At 51.2% G+C, this 20,366-nt stretch overlaps 1 long non-coding RNA gene across 2 annotated transcripts; it reads left to right on the plus strand.

Annotated features, from left to right (window-relative positions):
• Positions 1-12,716: 12,716 nt before the first annotated feature.
• Positions 12,717-19,502, plus strand: LOC134738886 (uncharacterized). 2 transcript variants are annotated; one of them, XR_010125108.1, is made up of 2 exons: positions 12,717-15,209; positions 15,702-19,502. It is a non-coding gene; the product is annotated as an uncharacterized LOC134738886 (long non-coding RNA). The 2 variants fall into 2 exon arrangements; XR_010125107.1 differs by having other exon boundaries at positions 13,069-15,603.
• Positions 19,503-20,366: the final 864 nt, after the last annotated feature.

Raw genomic sequence — 20,366 nt, forward strand, 5'->3', positions numbered from 1 at the left:
TGTGTTTTGGGGGTGGGGTGCAGTGAATCTGCGTCCTGGTCTGTGCATCCCCCTGGCCCGTGTGTGGAGATGAGAGGGTCTGTGTAGATGAAGCATTGATGGTACCCCAGGTGGGTGCAAAATCTCCCATGCCCGTTTCATTTGTTCTTTAACCTACACTGTGAGGTGGGTACCAGGCTGGGTCCAGCCTGGACCTGGTGACGTCAGAGCCAACCCCACGGCAGCCCTAGACTCTGCCGTCTAAGAGCTCCAAATCTAGGGAGAGACAGACGCCAGGCAGAGGACCAGGACATCCCAGTGAAGACTTTGATGGAGAAAAATAAGGCAAGGGGCGGACAGGGATCAATAGGATGGGGTCGGAGGCCTCACTGGGAAAGTGAGCTTGGCCGGAGGCCTGGAGGACGAGCCGCCATGGCAAGATCTGCAGGAAGAGAGTTCTGGGCAGGAGGAATGGCAAATGCAAAGGCCTCGAGGCAGGGCTCAGCTTGGCCTGTGTGAAGGGGCGAGTGAGGAGGGGACTGGGGGTCGGGGCAGGTCCAGAGCTCATGGCCAATGTCAGGAGTGTGCATCTTCTGAGCGCCGTGGGAAGCTTGGCACGCGGTAGGCACACAGATGGGGGCTCCGCTGGGATGAATGCGTTTGATGAGAGCAGGGACTGGGCCCTCTGGGTGTGGGAACGATTGGCTTTCAGAGCTACAGACAGGAACGTGGGCTGCTCAATTGTGTTTGAACCTATTCTCCTGGGTTCAAACCCCTCCTGGATCCTGGAACCTGTTATTAAGCCGGCTGCACCCCAGGGCACCAGCCTTTATCCCCAGACAGGGCCCTGGCCCCCAAGACGGGGGTGGACGGGCGATACTGGTGAACCCCATGCCTGCCCCACCCCCTCCAGGCCCCTTGGCAGGGCCAAGTCTGCTTCTGAGAGCCAGAAGGAGACTGTGGAGCAATGAGCATCTCTCCTTTTACAGGTGGGGAAACTGAAGCTCAGAGAAGGAATGGCTATTTCCCGGGGTCTTGTGGCAGGGCGCTGGGGGCAGCACCCAGAAAGCCTCTGTCACAGCTCATATCTCTTCCTACTTCATCCCCGCCCACAGCGGGCTCCTCCCAGTATGACTCTGGCAGGGTAGCAGCTGGTGTTAGGGCAGAGCTAGAGGGAAGAGCTGGGTCCAATTTGAGAAGCCTCTCTTGATTGGGTCCTATAGGAAGAACTGTTAACACTGTGAGTTTCCCATCACCAGAGGTGTGCAAATAGACCCGGATAACAGCCCTTCATCTGCTTAGAGATTACAGAGAGGTTCGGGCGGACCGGAGACCACTTCCCTTCTAGCTCTGTGATTCCACAGGACCTCGGAACAATCCTCAACTCAAGCCTCAGTTTTCCCGACTGTAAAATTGTTTTTTGTAATAATCAGAGTGACCTCATTAAAAGGACAACTTTGTTGATAAAATTCTCTTGCATTTATCCAGCCCTCTCTTGGCTCCCTAGTGCTAAGAGACAGCTCCAGCCCTCACCATGGCCACACATCCTGTAGCCCTGGTCCCTGGGGCCTTCCCTCCCACCCCCTGATTCTCCCCTTCCTCTCTCTGCTGCAACCACAGACTTCCTCCCTGTTGTTCCTCTCCTGCCTCAGGGCGTTTGCAGATGCTTTGAGCATTGGATGCTGGGCGGAGGGCTTTCCATAATTTCAATCTCCCACCAGTCCTATCAGGTAAATAGGAGATCCATTTTACAGTTGAGGAAACTGAGTCTCAGAGAGCTGAAGTTAAAGACACACAGCTTTTTGTGAATCCACAGGAGTCAGGATTTGAGCTCAGGCCATCTGGAATCTAACACCACTCTCTTTTCTTCATTCCTTATGTGACTTGTTTTCATTTCCAAAACTTTGCTCAACAGTTGCCTTCTCCAGGAAGCCTTCCCTGACTACCCTCTCCATCCACCTCCAATGACCTTCCTGAGTTTCACTGTTGCTGCACTGCTCACACTGCCTCTCAATTATCTCCCTTTTTTTCTTCTCAACAGATTTACTGGGGTGTAACAAACACACGATAAACTGCGCATACTCCAGTGTTCCTGTGGATGAGTTTGGACATATGCACACACTTCCGAAACCACCAGCACAATCAAGACGGCAGACATATCCATCGCCCCCAAGGGTGTCCTTATGTCCTTTTGTCATTCATCCCTCCCGGCCCCCCATCCACACTCCCATCGCCTGCCGACTGTGGCTGATCTGCTTTCTGTGGCCGTGGATTAGTTTGCGTTCTCTACAATTTTCTGTAAATGGAATCATGCGGTGTATTCTTTACTGGGCATCTTTTTCTCAACATTGTGATTTTGAGAGTTACCCACGTTCCTGTGACCATTCTCTTTTTTTATGTATCTGCCCTGTCCCCCTCAGACTGTGAGTTCCATGGGGCGAGGACTTTGTCATATTTACCTCTGTGTCCCCAGCACTCAGCACAGGGCTGGGTACACAGGAAGTGCCTAATAAGTGTTGACTGACTGGAAGGAGGATGAGGACATGCCCAAATGGGGGAAGAGCGGGCACATTTGCATGGCAGTGAGGAGCCCAAAGCCGGATTAAGAAAAAACAGCCCCTGGAATCATCTGGAGGCCTCGTGGCCCCATCAGATAAGCATATCCGCTCATCCCCATGGCTGTCTCTGTGCAGCAAAGATCTGGGTTGCACAAGGGCTGGGCCTGGGCTGAGGCGGCGCTAGTGGTCCCTTTATCTTGCGTAGGCATTCGGCGCCGTGTTCTAGAACTGCACAGCCCACACACCCCGGCAGGTGGAGGCCTGGGCTCCGGCAGCGTGTGGGCGGGTGGGCGGCAGGAAGAAGTGGCCGCCCAGCCCTCCCCAAACCAGTCAGACTCCTTTGCAGAGATTACTGCAGGCGCTTTGGGAGCTGGGTAAGGGAGAGTGGGAGGCAGGAGGAAAAAGCAGGAGGAGGGGAGGAATCATTTAATGAGAAAATATTATAGGGAATTTCCAGTTCATGCCCCATCAGGCTGGGCAGGAACACAGTGGGATTACTCAGGCGGTTTCCAGGTACCAGCCTCGACCTCGAAGGTTCAGTGTGGCTCAGATGCCTCTAGGTCTTCATCGCTGGCTAGAAGCCCAACTAGCCAGGGTGAGAAAGTAGCGGTGAGCTACATCCTAAGACAAAGCCTGCAACCAAAGTCGAGTCTAAGCATGTGCTTCCTGCATCAATCTTTGCTGAGATGACCTTATTGCCCATTTCCCAGACAGAAAAACTGAGGCTGGGAGTTGTGGCATTGGCTAAGGCCACACAGGGGTCACTGCGGAGTAGGGAGAGCTTAAAAGCCAAGGCCATTTTGGAATGACTCCTTCAACAAGGGCCACATTCTTTTGATAAATACTTATTGGGCACCTACTGTGTGCCACACACTGTGCTCAGCTCTGCAGGTTAAAAAAAAAATGGAGGCTGGTCGCGGTGGCTGACACCGGTAATCCCAGCACTTTGGGAGGCCAAGGAGGGCGGATCACGAAGTCAGGAGATCGAGACCATCCTGGCCAATATGGTGAAACCCCGTCTCTACTAAAACACAAAAAATTAGCTGGGCATAGTGGCGCGCACCTGTAGTCCCAGCTACTTGGGAGGCTGAGGCAGGAGAATCTCTTGAACCCGGGAGGCGGAGGTTGCAGTGAGCCGAGATCGCACCACTGCACTCCAGCCTGCTGACAGAGCAAGACTCCGTCTGAAGAAAAAACATGGAGTCTTTGGGCATATATTGTGCATTGCATCTTATCTACAGATGAACACAATTTTTGAGGTCAGAGATGTTTTGTGGAACTTTGTTTTCTTCTTTGTGGAAACAAGAAGTTTGGACCAGACTAGCATTTCCCAAATCTATTTTATCATTTATCCATTCTGAGGACACAGATATGAGGGACACAGAGTCTCTGGGGGTGCTAATAGGAGTGACAAGGGGGAAAGTGTTCCATTATCCACTGGGTTTGGGAATTCCTGGGTGAACATTTGCCACAGGTGTTCTCAGTCTTGGATGCTCCAAAGAGCTCAATGAGCATCTAGGTGGTTAGGTCCTGTGAGTTACCCTCTGGGATATCTAAGGGAGTTTGTTCACTGTTTTTCTGACTTCATGAGTCCTGTTTGGATGCTGCTTCCTCCAAGGAGCCTTCTATGAATCCCCAGAAAGACCTGAGTCCCCTTCTGTGAAGGCACCTGCCTGGAGCTCCCTTTGACCTCTGAATATTTTCCACCTTGGGTTGTAGCTGTCTGTTTCCATCACTTGATTGTGAGCTTCTCAAGGGCAGGGCCAGTTGTGATTCACTTCTTGGTTCTGGTATAGAGAACAGAATGGGTGGATGGAGCATTTAATGGGTGAAAGGATGAGTGATGACTTGATGGATGGGTGGATAGTCAAATGGATCATTTAATGGCTAGGTACATGTGTGGAGATAAGGGAATGTTTATGAATGGATAAAATGGATGAAGAAATAGATCAATGAAAGACTAGATGAATCAATGAATGAGATAATTAACAATTGAATTAATGGATGAGTGAACACATGAATGAAGAAATTAGTGGATAAATGGAGAGATGGATGATGGATGGTTGAATAAATAAACGAGTGCTGGATTTTAAATTGTGTGATGGATGGTGTGGGTGATTTCATTGTTGGATACTGTGAATTATTAATGGATGAATGGATAGATAAATATATAATTGAATGAATTAATACATAAAATGATGGATGACTTAATAGATGGCTAGATGAATAAACAGATAAAGGGATAAATGGGTAGATGGATTGGTGATTCCATGAGTGAATGGATGGGTGTATGGATAGGCAAATGGTTGGATGGATAGATGAAAGAGTGGGTGGATGGATGAGTGAGTGGACAGAAGAATGGGTAAATGGATAGATGAATGGATGGGTGGGTGGGTGGGTGGATAGGAGAATGGATAGGTAGATGAATGGATTGGTGGGTAGGAGGGTGGATAATAGAATAGATGGATGGGTAGGTGGATGGATAGATGGATGGATGGTTGGATGGATGGATGGGAGAATGGATAGGTAGAAAAATGAATGGATTGGTAGGTGGGAGAGTGGATAATAGACTAGATGGATGGGTAGGTGGATAGATGGATGGATGGGTGGGTGGATGGATAGGAGAATGGATGGGTAGATAAATGAATAGATTGGTGGGTAGGAGGGTGGATAAGAGAATAGATGGATAGGTAGGTGGATGAATGGATGGAAAGATGGATGGATGGTTAGATTGATTGGTGGATGAATAGATGAATGGGTGGATGAGTGGATGGGGAAATAGGATGGAGGAGTGCGTGGATGGTGGATGAGAGAATGAATGGATGGATAGGTGAGTTGGATGGATATACAGGTGGATGCATGCTATGTCATAAGATCAGAACTGAGGTCAGGAGGCGGGAAAATTCCTGTGTTCCTCCCTGATGCAGCAGTATCAAGTTTTTGAAGTTTGAAAGCTTAGTGAAAACTTTGAGTCACATCTCCAGAAAATTGGATATAGACACAAAATGTTAGCAACTTCATGGGAGTGGTGGTCACGGAGCCTAAGAGCTACCTACAGACCCTAGGTGAGGAGTCCCACTGCAGTGTTATGTATTTTTTTTACTCTCTGAGCCCTGATCTTGGAGGGGAACCCAGGCCCAGTGGAGGGAAAGCAGCTGAGATGGGGACAGGTAGTTTCCTAAAGGAGAAGACACTTGTGTATTCATTCATTCATTGTACAACATTGCTGTGACCTTTCTGGATGCCTGGGAGAAGATAAAGGTGCCTCTCATAAGTGGCAAGTGTTTGGAGCTTGAAGTCAGACAGATTGCATTTTTAATCTCATCTCTGATATGTACTGGCTGGGTGACCTTGGGAAACTTACTTCACCTCTATGGGCCTTCTCTTCTTCATGTATAAATAGGGACAGCAATAATCCCTACCCTATTGGGTTGTGAATATGTAAACAGGTATGTAAAACATGTAGCCCAGTGCTCAGTGCATAGTAAATGCTCAATAAATGTCAGTTCTTCTTTTTCTTCTTACATGACTACTGTTGTCTTGCATTGGGCCTATGCAAGATGCTGCTGAGCCTGAGATATCCAAGGCATCATCCAGGCCTTTTAAAGTGTCCACAGTCCATCATGGAACACAGACGAGTAAGCAGAGGTTTCCATTCGCACAGGGTGTTGGGGCTGAGATAGGGAATCCTAAGACCTCATGTTCAGGGTCATCTGATCCTCAGCATCCATTCCTATTAATATCTCTTTCTAGCAAGAGGCTGCAGAGACTGGAAGGCTACACGCCGCATTTCCCAGCCTCCTTTGCAGCAGGGGCTCTGAACGCTCTGCAGGTCCCGCCAGGCAGATGCCTTCCTGTGAGAGTCAGGAAGTGGGGGCTGCCTTGTTTTTTCCTGGGCTCTCTTTCTGCTGGTGAGCATGGTCATGGGATGGATTTTCTTGCAGCAACCTTGGGGTCCGGTTACCACTCTTGGGGAGTCTAGAGGTAGGGGTGGTGGTGGTGGCTTCCTCATCTCCAGCTCGCTGGATGGTGCTGTGATATGTTCTCAAAGTCTACAGCTCCTCTGTGGCCTCCTGATTCCCCACCATCCTGACTGGCTGGCAGTTTCCTGAAGGTCCAGTTCTACTGTGTGGTGCTGGTGCCTCTCCAGCCCTTCTAGCAATGTTGTGAGTGTTCAATTCCCTGTGTTGAATCCTTTCTGCCTAAAATGCCTGGAAAGAATGCTGTCTCTAAAATCCAAAACAAACACAAAATCTGGAAGGGTTTCTGGTTCCCATAACTGTAGTTTGACTCACACATGATGGAAAATGGGGAGCACTGTAGGACCTCAGCAGATACCTAAACCAGACTTAGGGGGTCAGGGAAGGTTTACGAAGCTTGTGACATGTAAACTGAATCCTGAAGGGCATATATGGAGTAGTCAGACAAAGCGTTGAGTGGGAAGAACACACCAGGCAGAAGGAACAGCCTGTGCACGGCTGGGCACAGTGGCTCACACCTGTAATCCCAGCACTTTGGGAGGCCAAGGCGGGCGGATCACCTGAGGTCACGAGTTTGAGACCAGCCTGGCCAACATGGTGAAACCCCATCTGTACTAAAAGTAAAAAAAATAGCTGGGCTGTGGTGGTGCACACCTGTAATCCCAGCTACTCGAGAGGTTGAGGCAGGAGAGTCTCTTGAACCCGGGAGGTGGAGGTTGCAGTTAGTCAAGATTGTGCCATTGCACTCCAGCCTAGGCAACAGAGTGAGACCCTATCTCAGAAAAAAAAAAAAAAAAAGGAACAGCCTATGCAAAGGCTCAGAGATCAGAAAAGACATCGTGGAGAAGTGGGTAGTTCGGGCTGGCTGGAACATACAAATTGTAAGGGAGAGGTCAGGGGCTTTAAGGCTGGCCAAGGTGCTACACTTCCTTTGAAAGTGATGGGGAGCTTCTGACAGTAAACAGCAGAAAATAGCAGGTGTCTTTCAGGCTCCTGCAGGAGGCTGAATTTGCGGGAGAGGAAGTATCGTTGCAGGGAAAGCAGCAAGGTGGCAAGGAATTGCAGCCACCTGGGTGAGAAGTGATGAGATTGATCTGGCATGGCAGCCTCAGAGGAGGGGAGGGTGGATGGATTTGAGGGAGGTTGAGGACGAGACTCCCAGACTTTGGTGACCAATTGGGTTGGAGGCATGGCGGCGGGAGGCATTATGGATGATGCTCATGTTTCTGGCTTTGGACACTGAACAGTTGTGTAGCCTTCCAAAAGAAGGGAGACAGGCAGAGGGACAGTTTGGGGGAAGTTGCTGAACTTGCCTTAGGCACACTGATTTGGAGGATGCCTGGGGGCCATCCAGGAGGAGGCATCCGGGAAGTGTACAGACATGTGGTCAGAGGCTGAGACAACAGATTGGATATGGACAACGACCCATGACTTTGGAGAAAATGAGTGAAATATTCATTCAACAAATAGCACAGGGGAGCCTGAGACACACTATCTGTTCATGTCTGAATACCTGGCAGTGGGCCAAGGGCCTGGCTGCTTGTTAAATAAGCCAGGAGGAAGCGCTGGAGCAAGCCTTGGAGGGTGGGCTGGGTTCTACCAGGAAGAGACGGGATGAGGGCCCAGTGGTCAAGTGCGTGATGCCTGGGTTTAAGTCCAGCTCCTCTGTGTGTTGACTGTAGGGACCTGGGCCAGATGTTTTCCCTCCCTGAGCCTGTTTCATCTGAAAATTGGTTATAAGGGACATGGTGAAGCTTCAAAGTTGTGCTTGTGGAAGCAGGTAGCTTGGAGCATGGAGCAGGGCTTTTGGGGGACAACTTGGGACACAGAGAGTCACCCACTTCCTGGTGTGGCAGAGCCACGGTGGATGGGGAGAGAGAAATTAGGATCCGCCTGAAAAACACATCCACAGCTGCGTCCCATGTGAGAAAGGAGACCTCAGTTCCCGCCCAGGCTCCCTTTCACCCCCCTGCCTGCTGGAGCTGGCGGGCGGGGGAATCATCTCCATGGAGTGGAGGAGGTGACCAGATGACAGAAACCTTCTCCACGTCCCTTGGAGCTGCTGGAGCTGGGTCCTGGCCACCGTCCCAACCCGTAGCTCCTGACTCAGGGTCAGGCTGAGATTTGCTCCTTCTCTGCCTGCTCCATTCAGCTGCAGCAAACAGAGGCTGCAAACTGGAGGCCTCAGGGGCCCAATCTGGCCCCCAAGCCTGTGGGGCTTTCTTCAGCCCACACAGAATTTTTAAATGAATGAAGCCAATATTTAAGAATCTGTGGGTACAACATAAAAACCTGTGTTTTGATTCCCTCTGGAAAATCAGGGCATGGAGCATCTGATCATATTGGGCCCTGTTCTCTAGGGACCAACATCAGCCGCAGCTGAGAAGTGACTGTCTTCAGACAAGGCATGCGCCCCAGTCCCCACCACTCCCTCTTGTCTCTCTGTTGCTGAGGCCAAGGAATAGTAGCTATTTATCGTCTTACCCCAGCCCACTCTGCTCATTTTAAATTCCTGCCTGGTCCCTGGTGACACAGTTTTCAACCCGAGCCAGTCTCTTTTTCCTCTAAAACCACCAAGACTTTGGCCCTGGTTCTAGGCCTGAATTGGCTTCCCAAGAATCCCAGTCTCTGAGCTCCTCAAGGTCATGGTTTACCTTTCCCTCTGCCCCACAAGGCCCAGCACCACCCCCGGGGGATGATGACGGGCTGAGACTTGGCTGGTGTTGGGGGGCCAGCTGGGCCTGTGGGAGGCAGACCCACATCTGCTCTGAGATGTGTCAGCTGGGCCTGGTCACACTCTCTGCGGCTCATCCCTGAGGCATGTGGAACCAGGCGCTGTGCTCGTGGCCCAGCCAGGGTGGTGGGCGGGGCCAGGCCCGGGACATGGTGTATGTCAAGGCCACGCACAACAGGCCTGATGTTCCAGCTGCAAACACATTGGTTGGAAAAAGGAAAGGAGGAGGGAGAGGCAGAGCTGCTTTAACACAAAGTACCCAAAATACAGAGGCAGAAAGAGCCAAACTCACACTGTAAGTTGCTGTGTGACCTCGGACAAGTCACCTCACCTCTCTGAGCCTCTAGCTTAAGATAGAACTAAGGACAGACCCCAGCTTGCAGCCTCGTGGGCATGTTCAGTGGTACAGTGGCTGATGTGGGGCCTAATGCCTAGAGGGGCAGCCTGGAATGGAGACAAAAATCACAGACTTTGGGGCCAGATGAGGTTGCCACTTGTGAGCTGGGTGACCCTGGGCAGGTCACTTCTCCATCTGCATCCCCAGGGAAGGTCCTCACCAAGTTATTCTGCCAAAAAAAAGAATCCATTCACCGAACAAATATTTATTGGGCAATTCCTGTGGGTCAGGCGCTGGGGGACATGGCAGGACATAGGACGGTCAAAGGTCTCTGCCCCCATGGAGTTCACACTTGTGGAGAGAGCAGGCAATACACAAGATAAACAAGTTGCATATTGCATTTGAGAAGATCCGTGCTAGGGAGAGAAATGAAGCAGGAAAAGGAGATGAGATTTCAATGGGTGGGGCAGGGACAGCCTGGTGAGCAGGTGACAGCTGACAACAATCTGTAGGAGGTGAGGGAGGGAGCCGCGGGGAGAGGAGAGTGTTCCAGGCAGTGGGAACGGTGCACAGGCCCTGAGTGGGGGCTGTGGCTGTTGTGTTTGGGGTGTAGCAAAGAGGCCAGTGTGTGGAGCAGGATGAGCGAGGGAGAGAGACTAGGAGGACGTGAGGGCCAAGAGGCCGTGGGGGGCGGATCCTGCAGGGCCACGTGGGCTGTTAAAGGACTTTGGCTTTTTCTCTGCAGGACATGGGAGTCATGGAGTGTTCTGAGCATAGAAGGGACGTGGTCTGACTTCAGTTTTCATGGATCCCTCTGGCTGCAGTGGAGAATGGGCTGGAGGGGCCAGGGCCGGGACAGAGGCAGGGGGGATAGTGGGGAGGTGATGTCAATAGTCCAGCCTCTGTTTAGTGATCCTGGTCCTTCCCTGCTCTAAAGCTTTCCTGACTTCCCATCGCCTCTGGACAGAGCTCAAACTCCTTAGCATGACATTCAAGACCCCCTTACCTGACTCTACCTGCTCCCTGCCCCGGCTCCTCACTCTCCACAGCATCCCAACCAGATATCCTTCCTTCCCTCCTCCACATGCGGTCCACGTTTGCCCGTGCTGTTTCCTCTGCCAGGAATGCCCTTCCTGTCCCCCTTTGTGACCCAGTTCATGTGAGGCTGAGTCCCTCCAAGCTAGGAGATAGAAAAGCAAGGAAGAGAGGAAAACCTGTTCCTGGGGAGGGTCAGGGAGGGCCAGGTTTCGGCTCCCCTCTTCTTCCTGGAATTCATCTTCCAGGGCCTCTGCAGCTGAGGGCAGGCTCAGGAGCTGGGAGTGGGGCTGTAGCCCACATGACCATGCTGTGTGACCTTGGGCAAGTTACACACCCTCTCTGGGCCTTGGCTTTTCTGCTCTGTAAAATGCGGGAGGATCCTGGAGCTCCTCATGGTGGTTCTGTGCACTCAAGGGCTGTGGCAACTGTGGGAATAACAGCATCCTGGGGAAGACATAACTGCACTTCCTTGCCCAGCCATGCCAGGCCAGTTCAGGGTGGCCCTGAGCTGATGCTAGGGGTAGCTTGTGGGAGGGGTGCCCTCTGAAGCCCTGAGCATCTCCAGTTCAGTCACCCCTGAGTGACCTGAGCACCTACAGTGTGTCCAGCCCCAGCACCGTGCTTGAGCAGGGACAGAGGCCAGACAGCCTGGTTTCAAATCCCAGCTCTGCCACTTCCTAGCTGTGTGATCTGAGCAAGTAATGTAACCCAGCTGGGCCTTGGTTTCTCACCTGTGACATGGGGACAGTAAGAGTGCTCTCCTCCTGGGAAGCTCAGAGAAGCCAGTGCGCTCCTATAAATACCATGCTCAGTGCGTGGAGGAAGCAGCTTATCAAGGCCAACTAGCATTATTATTATTATTATTATTATTATTATCATCATCATCATCATCATCATCATCATCACCACTGTCATTTCTTGGCTTTGTGGCCTCAGGCATCACTTGCTTCTCTGTGCCTCAGTTTCCTCCTCTGTGAGATGGGGTAATAGTCCCACCTTCGAAGAGTTGCCATGAGGATTAAGCCTGACGCATGTAAACGAGCCTGGAGCAGAGTAGGCACTCTGTGATTTTTGTTTGTTTGTTTGTTTGAGATAGGGTCTCGCTCTGTTGCCCAGGCTGGAGTGTGGTGGCAAGATCTTGGCTCACTGCAACCTCTGCCTCCCAGGTTCAAGCGATTCTCCCACCTCAGCCTCCCAGGTAGCTGGGACTGCAGGCGTGTGCCACCATGGGTGGCTAATTTTTGTATTTTTAGTAGAGACGGGGTTTCACCATGTTGGCCAGGCTGGTCTTAAACTCCTGACCTCAAGTGATCTGCCCGCCTCGGCCTCCCAAAGTGCTAGGATTACAGGCATGAGCCACCGCGCCTGGCCTCACTCTGCAATTTCTTAAGAAAAACATTTCAAATGCAGAATTTATTTTATTCACTACTGTAAGTCATCACTGATATATGAATAGTCCCTATGAAATCCTTTGTTGTTCCTCTAGTCAGACAAATGCTCATTTGGTTTAATCTGACTTAACAAATTAACGAGATGAGGAAGAAAATTCCAGGCCTCGGGACATTCACTGCAGCCCAACCGAGCACCAAGAGACACATGTCCTTCTAATGAAGAGTGGAGGAAGATCAACACGATCTTTATTTACACTTCAAGTCATTATGACTCTGCAGCTGGGTGACCTTGGGCAAGTCCCTTCCCTTCTCAGACCCTGATTCTCTTCTTCCCTAAAATAAGTGTGATAGCTTCCTACCTGCCCTGTCTAGCTCACAGGATTATGGTCTGGCTCCAAGACATCACGGCTATCATTTATTAAGTCCCTCCTGTATGCAAAGTCCCTCTCCCTGACCACCCTGCCTCCTTCCAGGAGGGAACTGGATGCTGCTTGTTTTCAGGACAGGACAGTGAGGCTGGGGAGGTGGCAGAGGATGCTGCCCAGGGAGAGGAGGAAGTGGGGGGCTGGGGCTGGCTGGGCTGACGCAGCTGTGATGTCAGACACCGGCCACAGGCAGCCGGTCCAGTGCTAACTGTGCGCTCTCTGCTGGTCTGGCCTGGCGCCTGCCCCCTCCTCCCCCGCCACCCCCCTTAACCCCTTCCCGGCCTCCTCTTCCCAGACGGCCATCCCCCAGGCCCAGCCTTGCCCACAAGATTCCCAGATTTCACAACTGGGGCTGGCGCTGAATCATGTACAGTAAGTCCGGGGAGAGAAACTCCCGGCTGCCTGGTGTCCCCGGGACAGGACAGCTGCCAAGCCTGCCCTCCCTCCCAGGGGCCCACCGGCAGCCAGGGATCATCCCCTCTGGGCCCCTGACCAGCTAGGGGGTGATGGGCGGGACACACAACCTCTCTTGGCTGTGCCAGGGATCAAGGGACCGTGCGGTTTCCAGGGAACCTTCAGGCTCTGGAGGGATAGGGGCAGGCCAGTGTGGTGGGAGAGGGGTCGAAGTGGCTTTGTATTCAACCACGGCCTGCCACCAAATCACTGGTGACCTGGAGCAGTCCCTAACTGGAACTCTAAGTTACAGTTTCCTTATCTGGAAAGTGGGGATAATCACAGCCCTGACCTCACAAGTGGCTGGAAGGACTCTGAGACGATCTGTGTACAGTGCTTACCGCAGGAAGCGCCCAATAAATATTATTATTATTGTTGTGACGTCGAGCTGCTCATGACACGCTTTAAGACCCTGGAGAAATCATCCAGTTCTTTGGATGACGTCTCCCCTGAAACACCCACCCCTCCCGCTGTGATACAAATTATATCTTATATTTCAAGACTTCTTCAGTACATCAGCAAACATCTATTGAGCACCACCGTGTTCCATGCCTGCTACCAAGTCCTGGAGATACAGCAGTGGACAAAACAGAAAGACAGTTAAAAGCCCTCTGTTCTCGTGGAGCCTGTATTCTAGCTGAGGAGAATCAGACATTTGAGGTCATTTCAGTAAGTGAGCAGGGCTCCAAAGGAAATAAAGCAGAAGGTGCGATGGAGAGAGCCTGGGAGGTCCCCTCTGATGGGGTGACATTTGAACAGAAGCCCCAACAAAGAGGAGAAGCCCACGTGCAAAGGCAGGGGGTGGGAAATGGTGCTCCAGGCAGAGGGAACTGCAGGTGCTAAGGCCAGGCTGTGGGATCCTCTCGTTGAAGGCTCAGCAAGGGCAGTGTGGCTGGAGCAGAGGGAGTGAGTGAGGGGGAGAGGGGTGGGAGGTGAGCTTAGTGGGGCCCCCACCCTGGAGCAGCTCTCCTAATGCCAGGCTCTTCCTGAAAGTGGCCACCTGGTGCCTGACTTCTACCTGTAGGGACAGCCACCTGAGAAGGGCCCGGCTTCTTCCCACCCGGGGTGCCAAGGCCCTGGAGCTGCCTGCTCACAGTAAAAAGCCTCATTCCCAGGAACCCCATGGAAGGCCAGGCTCCCCCCGGCTGCCCTTTGCCCAGGCTGCTGCTGGGACTCCCCTGCCCCTCCCGAAGGATGTGAGCCCTCCCTGCCTCTCAGCCACTCGGAGTGTGGGCATCTGCATCTCGGAGTCTCAGTGTGCCCACCTGTGAGATGGGCACCATGTTGCCTCAGGGAGGGAGTAAAAGGAGGAAAGGAGCTCTGGCCTTAGTATCTGTCCCCTGAACCCTGGAAGAAGGAAAACATCTGGGGCTCACTGGGGACCAGGCTGTGCGTTCATAGCTGGGTGGAGAGCTCAGGCGTGTGTATGTGCGTGTGTGCATGTGTGTGCATCTGTGTGTGTGTGCATGTGTGTGTGTGCACGTATGGGGTGTGGGAGACAGGGGGTGGCATCAAGACCCAGGAGCCACAAGAGTGAGGAAGAGGGAAGAGGTGGGCTTCTGGGGACAGGGGGCAGTCAGAGCCTGGTTCTGGGCCCAAGTGGGGATTGGGGCACGGGGAATAAGAGGCCTGCCCTCCCTCCTGGGGGCCCAGCGGCAGCCAGGGATCACTTCCTGGGATGTTTTAAAAATCATTTACTTCTAGAAAAGTCTTTCATCATTTCCCTTCAGGTCACGGAGGCTGAGATGGCTGACGGCGTAGGTGGCTGTGGCCTGATGTGTCACTTTTGGCCTCCAACTGAGGCAACAGGGGGACGAAGTGGCTGCGAGGCGCAGTATCTGGCATATATGAGAGAAACAACCACAGTGCCCTGGGGAGGGGCCAGGTTCTCACCCCGCATCGCCAGGGTCTCAACGTGTCTCCCAAAGGTCATGTGGGCCTTTAAGAGGTGGTTGGGTCCTGAGAGCTCTGTCCTTATGAATGGATTAGTGTCGTTATTGCAGGAGTGGCTTCATGATGGAGAGAGTGGATTTGTCATGAAAGTGAGTTTGGCCATTCCTTGCTGCTCACGTGCCACCTCTTGCCATGGGATGCCCTCGCCATGGGATGCCCTCGCCATGGGATGCCCTCTCCATGGGATGACAGCAAGAAGGCCCCTGCTTGAGTAAGCCCCTCCATCTTCGGCTCTCTGGCCTCCAGGACTGTTAGAAATACATCTCTGTTCTTTGTAAATTACCCAGGCTGTAGTATTCTGTTATGGCAACACAAAACAGACTAAGATACCATTATGTGGATGAAGAAACAGGCCCAAGAGGTGAGGAGTGTTGTCCAGGTCTTCTGGCCAGAGAAGCGGCAGAGATGGGATTTGAACCCTGGGACTGTGTGGCTTGTGACCACTCCTAGCTTCAGCCCTGCCTGGTGCTGAGGGGTTTGGGGCCAGGACGATGGCCAGATATTTGGGCACACTGGGCCCTACCCACCTGGAAAGAGGCTGGCCTGGGGTTGAATCAGAACCAGAAGTGACTCAGGCTAGGACCCCTCTGCACCCTCCCTCAGGCCGTGGGTAATTACTTGCCCAGGTTAATAGGGCCCACTTCCCGCCACCTTTCATCAAGGCTCCTGGAGCTGCCAGGCAGTAATTAACCCTCACAGCACCCTTCTGAAGTCAGCACTGGAGGCAGACGTGTGATGAAACTCGTTTATTACAGGTAGGTAAACTGAGGCAGAACCCACTGCAGCCTGGGAGCCTAGCCTGTTATTCCCCTGTGACTCAGCAGCTCAATCAATCTCTGCTTTCTTCCCACAGGAAGTACCAGTTGGCCCAGATGCTTCTCATCTTTAGAGTTGAGCTGCAGGCTGGAGACGTGGAAGGCCCTCGCAGCACCTGCTCCCAACCTCTCACCTCACGAAAGCGCAGGAACATGGGTTTGGAGCCAATGAAAAGTACTGGAATCTGGCTCTGCTCTGTGATCCTGGGCAAGTCACTGCCCCTCTCTGGGCTTCAGTTTCCTCCTTGGTAACACAGAATGATTATACCTACCCCTTGGGTTTGTTGACCTGAATCTACCCCTGAGTCATTGCCTTTCCTTCTTGCTGCAGCCCCACTGGCCCCTTGACAGTTCCTTGAACACAACAAGCCCTTTCCCACCTCAGGGCCTTTGCACATGCAGTGCCAGATGCCTGGAATGTCCTTCCTTCCAATCTCCCCGTGGCCGGCTCATTCTCATCTTTCTTGCCTCAAATGTTACCTCCCCAACCTAGACAGCACCCCTGCCACCTCTTCACCCCGTCTTACTCTTCTTCAAGCATTTCTGGAGGTATCTTGCTATTTATCTTGTTTGTATCTTTTTCAGCTCCATGAGGGCAGGGGATTTTGTCTGTTTCATTCACAATGTGTTCCCAGAGCTCAGCACAGTGTCAGGCACACACTAGGTGCTTGAGAAACAATTGCTTCCTCTACCTCTTCCCCTGCTAACCCTAAGTTCAGCTAACTGGCTATGCGACCCTGGGGATTGCTTTTCACCTCTCTGGTCCCTTATTCTCCCTTGTGGACAAAGGATGGCCTGGGCATGAGTTTCTTCAAGGACTCAGGTAGCAATGAAATCCCTGGGACCCTAGCCTCAGTATCTCCCCAGGCAATGGGGTAGAGAGCAAGAAGGCAGGTGAGCGAGGACCAGCCTCCGCCGCGCAGACACCCTCTTTCCGGCTTCTCTGTCCTCCTACTTTGCCCTGGGTTTGTGGACTTACTCTGGGCAGATCTCCACGACCAACCACCCCCTCCCTTGGCATGTCTGTCAGCACCCTTGGGGGAAAGAATTTGGAAAGGGGAGGGAGAAAAAGAAAGCAGGGTGCGAGGGGATGGTTCCCACACCTGTGTAAATAATTTGTCATCTTAAAATGCTCAAGTATGCTCACCTTTAATGCCTGGTTCTTGGGCTTGTTTTCCTTGGCAAGGCCCCCACGGGAGTGGAATTTCGGCCAAAGGGAGCCCAATTGTCATCTTCTAAGCATGTTCCCAGGCCAGGGGCCAGGGAGGGCTCTGGCTGATGCTCCACTTCCGTCCCCAGAAGTGCTGGAACGTTCCTGGGATCTAGGGAGCAGCCTCCAGTCCTGGAAGCTGTCCCAGAATTCTGGAATGTTGGAATTCAAACGGCCTCCTGCCCATTTTCCGGAGGAGGAACATGAGACCCAGAGAGAGGAAGGGGTTGGCCTGAGGTCATACAATGTGCAGAGACGAGCTAGAGTTTGCTGGGAGAAGGTGCGGGTGTGTGGACAAGTCAGCATCTATCTCCCATTTTCAGGTAACAGCACCTCGACTTCCTACTGAAGAACCCCCTCTTCCCTTTTCTCAGTCCATGAGGCTGGGGGTGCCCAGAGGCCTCTGTCTCCAGGGGTGGACATGGGACCGGGTCTTGCTCTAGTGATTGGTTCAGGGATGGGCACATGACTGAGCTTGCCCAATGAAACTTGATCCTGGGACTTTCGGGTTGGCCATGATTTGTGAAGGAGATGCCATTTTCCGTTGGATGGACAGTGAGCAAGTGAACGCTTAGAGAAAAAGAGGACAAAACAAGGGAAAAGCCTGCCTGAGAGGAAGCAGCACAGAGCTGGACAGGATTTGAACTCCTGGATCCCACTGTACCTGAAATTAGGCACCTTCAACTTTCTAGTTATGTGAGCCACTGTCTTTCCCATTTTTGGCTGAAAACAGTTGGGACTGGCTTTCTGTCCTTTGCGTACAGAAGGTGCTGACTGACCCCTGCCCCATGGAAGAAGATACTCCAGGCAGAGGAAATAGTGTGTATAGACACCCCAAAGCGAACGCCAAGCGGGGCACTCATGTACCAAGGAGAAGAAGGAGGAGACACCTGGGTGCTGAGCTTAAGAGTTAGTCTGGTGGTCAAGATGGGAAAGGGGGTATCTTTAGCAGAGGGAACAACCAATGCAAAAGCTTGGAGGGGTGACTAGTTAGTGAAGATCAACTATGTGCTGAGCTCGTGTTGGGTGGCAAGGGACACAGACGAAAAGGGCACAGTGGAACCCAGCTATTCCTCACCTGCTCCAGCGCAGTGCAGGCTTGTCTGCTTTTGGAGCCGAGCCTGGACACCTCCGCGTCCTTCCCCTGGCAGAGTGCTGCCAGCACGCTGTCTCAGACTCTCCAGCATCTCCTGGTTGATGTACATCACGGGGACCACACAAGATTATTTTATAGGCTGCACAGGCAAAGCATAAAATCACCTCGGGTCACATAGTGTGAGTTATTCTCTCTGCAAATTCTTTACAGTCTTTCCTTTATATCCAGAAGAGTCTCTGTGTGGTGCTAACTTGCCTCTAACACCAAATACTTGCTAATCTCCCTTTGTGAAAAAGAGAGCAGGTCTCAGGCTCATTCATGTCTCAGGCACACAATTGTATCTAGCTAGACTTTTTGAAATGTCCAGTAGAGCTGCAGCACATATGAATGAGGTGTCCAGCTGGTCCCAGGCCTGTAATCGGCACCCCAGTGAGCAGACTGGACATCCCCACCCCCACAGCTGCCCTCTCTCCCCTCCACTCATGTTCCTTCTAGGGACACCACGATCCCGACTTGTATCACCACAGATGAGTTTCACATGTTTTTGAATTTTACATCTTATCTGTTTTCTGTTTCTATACAAGTTTGCCTTTTTTGAATTCCATATAAGTGGAATTCTACAATGTGTTATCTCAATTTGAGTCTGTTTTATTTTTTTTTCCTGCTCAGCATGATGCTTTTGAGATGCATATATGCAGTTTTGTGTATCCGTAGATGGTTCTTTTTTATTGCAGAATAATGTTCCAGGGTATGGATGTACCAAAGCTTGTTCATCCATTCACCAGCTGAGGGATATTTGGACTGTTTCCAGTTCTCAGCCATTATAAATAAAGCCACTAGGCACATTTGCAAACAGGTTTTTATGTGAACAAAAATTTTTGTTTATCTTGGGTAAATTTCTAGGAGTGGAATTGCTGGGCCAGGTGGCCAAGTGTATGTTTCACTTTATCAGAAACTGCTGAGCTGTTTTCTAAGGTGTCTGTACCATTTTTCATCCCTACCAGCAATGTATGAAAGTGTCAGTTGCTTCGTATTCTCACCAACACTTGGTGGTGTTAGTTTTTTTTGTGTGTATGTGTGTTTTACTTTTAGTCATTCAAATAGGTGATAATAGTATCTCATTGTGGTGTTAGTTTGCATTTCCCTAATGACTAATGATGTTGAACATCTTTGTATGTGTTTCTTTGCCATCCATATATTTTCTTTGGTGTAGTATCTGTTCAAACTTTATGTCAGTTAAACAAAAAACCCAATTGTTTTCTTCTTAATTGATTTGGAGAGTTCTTTATATATATTCTGGATACTAGTCAAGCCTTTGTCAAATATGTGATTTGCAAATATTTTCTCCTGCTCTGTGGCTTGTCTTTTTATTCTTTCAATAGGTAGACTTTAATAACATCGTTTTGTTTTCTTTGTAAGTATTTTTCTGGTTATCTTTGATTTGCGGCATGTATTCTTTGGTTTTTGAATTTTAGTGATAACACCAAATGTTTTCTTTTAAAATAAATTTATTTAAGTAAAAACGTCAGTAAATTTGAAGAAACACATTAAATAAGGAATAGTAGAAGTGGACAGTAGACGGCATAAAAATCGTGAAGGCAGTTTCCAATTTGCATAACCAAAGCATGGGCAGCTCTGATTCGTTCGTCAACAAATACTGATGGAGCCCCCACTGTCCACCAGGCTCTGAGCCAGGTGCTGGGGACACAGCACCAAGCGAGACAGTTGTTTCTGCTCTTTTAATGCTGGTTTTTCTCCAGTGAGTCTCTCTTCATCTTTCAAAAGCCCATTTGAATGACCCTTCCTTCATCCAGAGCTTCCCTGGAATGTTTGTCACACTCTACTGCAACTTTCTATTTCTGTATCTCCCAGGCAAGAGGCACATCGGGCAGCCTCTGGTAGGGTTGCAGAGAGCTTGGTGCATAGATATCTCAATAAACAGCCCCTCACATAGTACAAGCTATGATGAGGTGCTGAAGACCAGTTGCTGATTCAATTGGTTGAAACTAGCTAGGCCTGATGTAGGGGCCTGAGGACCCTCCCAGCTGCAGTCTGGCTGACCCAACGCAAACCGAAGTCTCTCCCCGTGGCCTCCCCTCCCACATAAAGATACCAAGAGAAAAAGCCTCCCAAACCCACTGCCTTCAGCCTCTGCTATTTGCTTCCCATCCAGTGCCCATGGACGCCTTTCCTGCAAGGCACAGTGTTCACACAGACACTTACCAGGCATCTTTGTTCTGACCTGCCCCAGGACCACCACCTTCACTTTGGCCTCTTACCACCATTCCCCTGTTCCTCCACTCCAGCACACCAGCCGGTGTTTGCCCCTCCAACATGCCCAGCTCATTCCCACCCCTGGGCCTTTGCACTAGCTCTTCCCTAGTTCATTGCCTTCTC

Source organism: Pongo pygmaeus, chromosome 21, assembly GCF_028885625.2.
Source record: "Pongo pygmaeus isolate AG05252 chromosome 21, NHGRI_mPonPyg2-v2.0_pri, whole genome shotgun sequence".
Lineage (NCBI taxonomy): Eukaryota > Metazoa > Chordata > Mammalia > Primates > Hominidae > Pongo > Pongo pygmaeus.